Genomic DNA, 7,718 nt, shown 5'->3' on the forward strand with positions numbered 1-7,718 from the left:
CTCTCTCTCTCTCCCTCCCTCCCTCCCTCTCTCTCTCACCATGAGGTAGCAGCTCTGTTCCACCATGCAGCTGCAGTCATCCATTAACATGAGAGCACAAGAGGAGGCATCTGGCCCACACTGAGTAGTAATGCTACTTTTGTTATAAATCAAGTTACATATACTATAATTTGGATCTCAAATGTTCCTCAAGGCCCTTGTGTTAACAGTTTATTCTACCATGCATTCTCTGTCATGATGCTATACCTCATGACAGACCCATAGCATTAATGGAACCCTCTGAAACCATGAGCCAAATCAAATCATTCCTCCTTTAATTTGTTATTCTCAGATATTTTGTCACAGTGATGAAAGTTAACACACTATAACAAACACTTGAGACAATCAGTTTATAAAGAGAATAGTTATAGTTTGGCTCATGGTTTTAGAGTTTCTACTCCAAGATCAGGTGGAGTCATTGCTTTTAGACCCCAGTGTAGGTGCTATATGGCAAAAGTAGGGACCACATGGTGGAGCAAAACCATTTACTTCATGATGAGGAAGCAAGGAGGAAGATGCTGGGGTCCCATAATCATTTTCAGGACATATCCTCAATGACCTGAATACTTCCTACTAGGCCACCATTCAAAGAATCTACTGCTTCCCAAAATCAACATGGGCTGAAGATTAAACTCTTTTTTTGTTTGTTTGGTACTAGGAAATGAACCCAGGCATGCTTAACCACTGAGCTACATTCCCAGCCCCTTTTTTATATTTTATTTTGAGACAGGGTCTTGCTAAGTTGCTTAGGGGCTCACTAAGTCGCTTATGGCTTCATTAAATTGCTGAGGCTGGCTTTGAACTTGTCATCTTTCTGCTTCAGCCCCCTGAGTTGTTGGGATTATAGGTGTATGCCACAATGCCTGGCATGGAGATTAAGCTCTTAACACATGGGCCTTTCCGGAACATTTAAGATTTAAATTAAAGCATATAGCAACTTGATATGTAGCATTGCTACTTAGTGTGGGCCAGATGCCTCCTCTGTGTTCTTATGTTAATAGATGCCTCCAGCTGCTGAACAGGATACAGGTAACCACTGCTCACACAGGGAAAGTCTCCCTTGGCTTCCCACTTTTAGCTCACTGCCAGTGCCAGAGCAATCTGGCCTAAATACTCTCTGGCTGACTGACTGGCCCCAGGAGATCTACCAGTTCAACAACAAATATATCCATCCAGCCAATCAGACTCCTTACCTTGGAGCTCACTACCAACCTTTATCCTTTTACCAGTCATACCTTTGAAACAAAAGAGCTCCTCTTGGGGATTAGTTTCATTGTAGCCAGGTTTCAGAATATGAGGGGAAATTTTGATAAAATTGGAATAAAGAGGATCATAGAAGAAGTTCTGATTGTAGAGGAGCACCAGCTACCCCATGTGCTAGTGCTATAGCTGGGAACATATTTCTTCAAATTACCTAGTAATCAGGTCAACTTAGGAGAAGATGAAGTTGAAGGACTAAAACACTTAATGACAGACGGGCTATGTCATCAAGATGGAGTTCTGGGCCATCAGTGACTGTATTGGTAACTGACAGAGATCAAATTTTGAACCTCCTTAGACTCCTTATATTTCCACACATATTACAAAGCCCAAGGATCATGAGAGGTTTTTTCTGGTTCAGCTTCCAGAGGAAGATTTGTTTATAGTTTCTACGATTTACAAAGTGGCAGCTACACCATTTTTTGAGCTATATGACAGTGTAACAGAATATGCACCCATTATTTCTAGTCTCCCTCAGCTGTTGAGCAGGTTCAATTCTATCTAAAACTTAATTCCTGCACAATGTAGAAGTAAAAGAAACCATCTGTGAACAAAACTATACACAGTGTAGAAGCAAAAATGTACAATTTGGGTGGGGGGGGGGGTTTCTCTCTTTCCTGATCCCTAAACTGTCACCTACTTTTTAATTTTTTGAATAATAAATTTAGCCAGCCATAGTGACACACATCTCTAGTTATAGCTGCTCCAGGAACTTGAGACCAAATGGGCAACATAGAAGACCCTGACTCAAAAGTAAGTGAATAAATAAGGAATAAAAAGTCATTAGCAATGTAAACAAATGTGATAACTTTTACATATTTTTGGTTCTACTCATATTTTTGTACATTAAACAAAATAAAATTTGTATTTTTACAAAATTTCTCATTGAACTGCAAAACATATTTATAAAGTGAAAACAAATCACAAACCACAAAGATAAAAGCTGATAAATGTCACCACGTAAAAATATAAAATTTGTAATACATGTATATAAATGATGATTACACATATAGTCAGTATTGTTAAATTAAAAGTTCACCCTCAAAATCTATTAATCAATCTTGAACAATATTAATGAACAATACTCCATAAGGTTAATGCTTATTCAGTGAGAGCACCATTTTTATCAACCACTAGTGGAATTTTAAAGTGGATGACCTTTGTGAATAGGAATTGATAATATTAAAAAGAACATTAATATTATTCATACTAAAAATAGACATTAACCTTATAAAAATGATAATGACATGACAAAAATGACATAAATTCTATTTTATTCATTTTTATTTTTTGTATCAGATTTGTATTAATTTTATAATTTGAGTTACAGTTAATTTGTAATTTAAAGTATTTCAATAAATACAATTTTTATCATTTGGCCTTAAATTTTACTTTTAAGGGCACCATCTTAGGGAATTAAATAGAAATGGGCACAAATTTGATATATCAGATGATCTTTATATATTTATAATACCCAAATAGAGACACAACCTAAATATTAAAGTATAAATGAGTAAATAAATACTTTGTGGTGATAGACATGATGAAATAACATTTTAATATTTAAAAAAATGTTTTTAAAATACAAAAAGAATTGCAAAGGATACCTCAGTGATGCCATTTAGTGTTAAGTTAATGGAAAAGGCTTTGCAATATAATCCAGATGATTGAGGAAGGGACAAATGGTTTTTATTATAAGGTCATGGTTATGGTGGCAAGTGAGCAATAGTCTCCTATGAGGATCCAATAACTGGTTCTGGCAGGAAAGAAATTTTCCCTTTGAGATTTCCTTTTTTAGTTTGTTTGTTGTTTCCAAGAACATAAAAATATCAAAGAGCAAACCTCAACCTAGAATGGAGAATCACCCTGATATTCTTCCTTCCCCATATCCACCTCCAATTATATAGGACTCAGAACTTCTCTCTCTCTCTCTCTCTCTCTCTCTCTCTCTCTCTCTCTCTGAAATAGCAGTTTCAACAGACAATACATGGTAGAGGTCAACAGTTTACATGTAGAGAAATAAACCTTTTTTAATAAAAAGAGGAAAGAAAGCAAGATGGGGAGGAAGAGGGAAAAGAAGGAGAAAGGGAGAGAGGGGGAGGGAGAGAAGAAAAGAGAGAGACAGAGAGCAAGATGGATTAATTGATTGATTGACAATGACCTAAGATTTGTGAATATCTGATAGAGGGATAATAGGCACAGAAGAAACAGGGGAAGTGGACACTTCAAGAGGGAAGATAGAAGTTAAGCATGAGAAAAGGAAAGAAAGCAATCTTCTTCACACAGCTAGATTGAAACTCACATGAGACAACAAGAAAATGTGACCAATGCACTTTCTTTTTTTTTTTTACTTTATAATTTTTTGTTTTAATTAGTCATATATGACAGTAGAATGCATTCATGAACTTTGTTATATCATACATAAAGGGTATAATTTCTCATTTTTCTGATTGTACATATTGTAGAATTATATCGGTCATGTAGTCATATATGTACACAAGGTAATAATGTCTGTTTTATTCCATTATCCTTCCTATCCTCTCCCCTCACTTCACTCCCCTCTACCTAAACTAAAATAACTCTGTTTTTCCCTAGTGCCCCCCACCTTTATTGTGAATTAGCATCCACATAGCAAACATTCAGCCTTTGATTTTTAGGGAATGGCTTATTTCACTTAGCATGATAGCCTTCAGTTCCATCCATTTACAGGCAAATGCCATAACTTCATTTTTCATTAAAGCTGGGTGATATTGCATTGCACATATATACATATATATCTATATCTATTATCTATATCTATATATGCCTATATATAGATATAGATAAAACATTTTCTTTATCTATTCATCTATTGAAGGGCACCTAGGTTGGATCTATAGTTTAGCTATTGTTAATTGAGCTGCTGCTATAAACATTGATGTAACTGTGTCACTGTAGGATCTGATTTTAAGTCCTTTGGGTATATGCCCAGGAGTGGGATAACTGGGTCAAATGGTGGTTCCATTTCAAGTTTTCTGAGTAATCTCCATACTGCTTTTCAGTATGGTTGCACCAATTTGCAGTCCCACCAGCAATGTATGTGTGTATCTTTGCCTTCATGTCCTTGCCAACATTTATTATTATTTGTATTCTTGATTAATTGCAATTGATTTGAGTGAGATAAAATTTTAGAGTAGTTTTGGTTTGCATTTCTCTAATTGCTAGAGATGTTGAATATTTTTTTTCTTTATTTGTTGATTTAATGTATTTCTTCTTCTGTGAAATGTCTGTTGAGTTGCTTAGACCATTTATTGATTGGGTTATTTGGTTTTTTTGGCATTAAGTTTATTGAGTTCTTTATATACCCTAGAGATTAATGCTTTATCTTATGTGCATGTAGTAAAGATTTTCTCCCAATCTGTAGGCTCTCTCTTTACATTATTGATGTTTCTTTTGCTGAGAATAAGCTTTTTAGTTTGAATCTATCCCATTTATTGATTATTGGTTTTACTTCTCCCACTTTAGGGGTCTTGTTAAGAAAGTCAGATCCTAGGCCAACATGGTGAAGTACTGGGCCTACTTTATCTTCTAGTTTACATGGGGTCTCTGTTCTAGTGCCTAAACCTTTGATTCACTTTGAGTTGAGTTTTGTGCAGGTGAGAGAGCTTTAATTTCATTTTGTTATACATGACTTTCCTTTTATTTTTCCCAGCACCATTTGTTGAATAGGCTATCTTTTCTCCCATGAATTTTTTTGGCCCCTTTGTCTAGTATGTCTCTGTGTCTTCTATTCTGTACATTGGTCTACATGTCTGTCTTGGTGCCAATACCATGTTGCTTTTGTTACTCTAGCTCTATAGTATAGTTTAAGGTCTGGTATTGTGATGCCTCCTGCTTCACTTTTCTTTCTAAGAATTGCTTTGGCTATTTTGGGTCTCTTATTTTTCCAAATGAATTTCATGATTGCTGCTTCTACTAGAATAGGACAAGGATGCCCTCTTTTTACCACTTTTACTCAACATTTTCCTTGAAATTCTAGCAAGAGCAATTAGACATAAGAAAGAAATTAAATGGATATGAATAGGAAAAGAACTCAAATTATCACTATTTGCTGATGACATGATTCTATTATTAGAAGACCAAAAAAATAAATAAATAAACCCCAGAAAACTTCCAGAACTAATAAATGAATTCAGAAAGGTAGAAGGATATAAAATCAACACTCATAAATCAAACACACTCTTATACATCTGCAATGAATCCACTGAAAGATAAATTAGGGAAACTACCCCATTCACAATATACTTAAAAATATAAAATATTTGGGAATCAATCTAATAAAAGAAGTGAAAGACCTTTACAATGAAAACAAAAGAACACTAAAGAAATAAATTTAAATAGACCTTAGAAGATGGAAAGACTTCCCATGCTCCTGGCTAGGCAGAATTACTATTGTAAAAATGGCCATACTACTAAAAGCATTATGCAGATTTAATGCAATTCCTATTAAAAACCCAAGGATATTACTCATAGAACTACGAAAACTAATGTACTTTCAATAAGAAGACAGAAAAAGAAAGAAAAATTAAGGGCTCACCAAACAACTTTAAATGTACTGTCTTCCACCATGACTCTACAGTTTAGATTTATCAACTAGGAACTTGAGTATAAAGCAGCTTGAACTCCTTTCTGTGATGTCTATTTGTGAAGGTCATAAGATAACTTGCAGAAGGAGAGGAATAAGCATTCTATTTCCACAGAATAACAAGTAATGTCTATGAATGTTAGAGGAGATATGCCAAAGAGGTAATAACTCATCCAGAAAATTTGCCCTTCATCTCCTCCTCTAAGAGAATATGTAAAGATTTATCATATAGGTAACAAATAATAAGTAACCTATCCTAGAGTACACACATACATAAATATGTATACCAAAATTTTTATCCATATATATATGCATCAAAAAATAAAGGAGATGCCCTGAAATATTATCAATGTTTTCCTGGGATTTGGAATTATAGTTGATATTTATTCCCTTATGCAACATGATAATCTTTTAAAATATTTATTGATGATTTTTTTCCTTCTTGGTAATTCTTTTTGTCCTACAATACATTACACAATTAAAATTAGAACCTAGGAAATGAAAATCAAACCCACAATGAGATATCATCTCACCCTAGTCAGTATGGCTATTATTATAGAAGATAAAAAATAATAAATGCTTGTAAATTTGTGGAGAAAGAGGAACTCTCATACATAGTTCATGGGAATATAAATTAGTATAGCCATTATAGGAAACAGTATTGAGGTCCTTGACAAACTAGAAATAGAAGTACATATGACCCAGCAATCTAATTACTGGGTATATACCCAAATGAATTGAAATCAATGTGTCAAAGAGACCTGCACTCACATGATTATTATACCACTATTCACAATAGCCAAGATATTAAATCAACCCAAGTGCCCATGGACAGATAAAGAAAATGTGGTGTGTGTGTGTGTGTGTGTATACAATAGAATATTATTCAACCATAAAACAAATGAAATTCTGTCATTTTCAGTAACATTGATGGAACTGGTATTTATTATTTTAAGTAAAATAAGTCAGGCACAAAACACAAATGCCTCATGTTTTCATTTATCTGTAGAAACTAAAGGTTGATCTCAATCAGGTAGAATAGAATACTTATTACCAGAACCTGACAAGGGAACAGCAGAGGATAGTATAGAGAGAAAATGGTTAATGAGTACAAAGGTACATTTGGATAGAAGGCATAATTTCTAATGCTCTGTATCACAGTAGGATAATTATAATTAACAACAAGTACTTAATTGTTTCAAAGTAAATAGTAGATAGAATTGGGGAGAAAATAATCTAGTAGGGAAGGGTTAGTTGAGAAAGAAATGATAAATGTATCAGGTGATAGATATACTAATTACTCTGATCTAATCACTCTATTTTGTATACATTTATTGAAATATCACATTTTTCCCTCTAAATATGCTCAATTACTATGTGTTGATTAAAAATAAAAATATATTTAAAAATTGGACTCTGACACTGAAACTTATTGCCCCTGGGAAAGTAGGACAAACAATAACCCAGCAATAACAAAGAATCAAATTTTATTACATTTGAGTTTCACAATAATATTGTGAAGTCCTTGGTTAGGAGAGTATAAAAGCCAAAGAAACTTTGGTTTGCTAGAGTGAGGCACTTAAGAAGAGTACTTCAGAATTCTAAAAACCTGCTTTTTCATATCAAGATCAAAGACTGATAGTCCCAAGGTTTACATCCTGAACTATCTAGTAGGGAAGAATTTATAATACAGGGACAGTTTTCAGCTATAAAAAAAGAGGACAGAAAGATCTTTCTGTACTGGGGGAGAAGTCTGGAGAGGCTTTAGAGAGAAAGGAAAACTTCAGATGTTTGT

At 34.1% G+C, this 7,718-nt stretch overlaps 1 pseudogene; it reads left to right on the forward strand.

Annotated features, from left to right (window-relative positions):
* Positions 1–1,040: 1,040 nt before the first annotated feature.
* LOC143638662 (cleavage and polyadenylation specificity factor subunit 5 pseudogene) lies at positions 1,041–1,804 on the forward strand (annotated as a pseudogene).
* The last annotated feature ends 5,914 nt before the right edge of the window (positions 1,805–7,718 follow it).

The sequence above is a fragment of the Callospermophilus lateralis genome, chromosome X (genome assembly GCF_048772815.1).
Source record: "Callospermophilus lateralis isolate mCalLat2 chromosome X, mCalLat2.hap1, whole genome shotgun sequence".
In the NCBI taxonomy this organism is placed as follows: Eukaryota; Metazoa; Chordata; class Mammalia; order Rodentia; family Sciuridae; genus Callospermophilus; species Callospermophilus lateralis.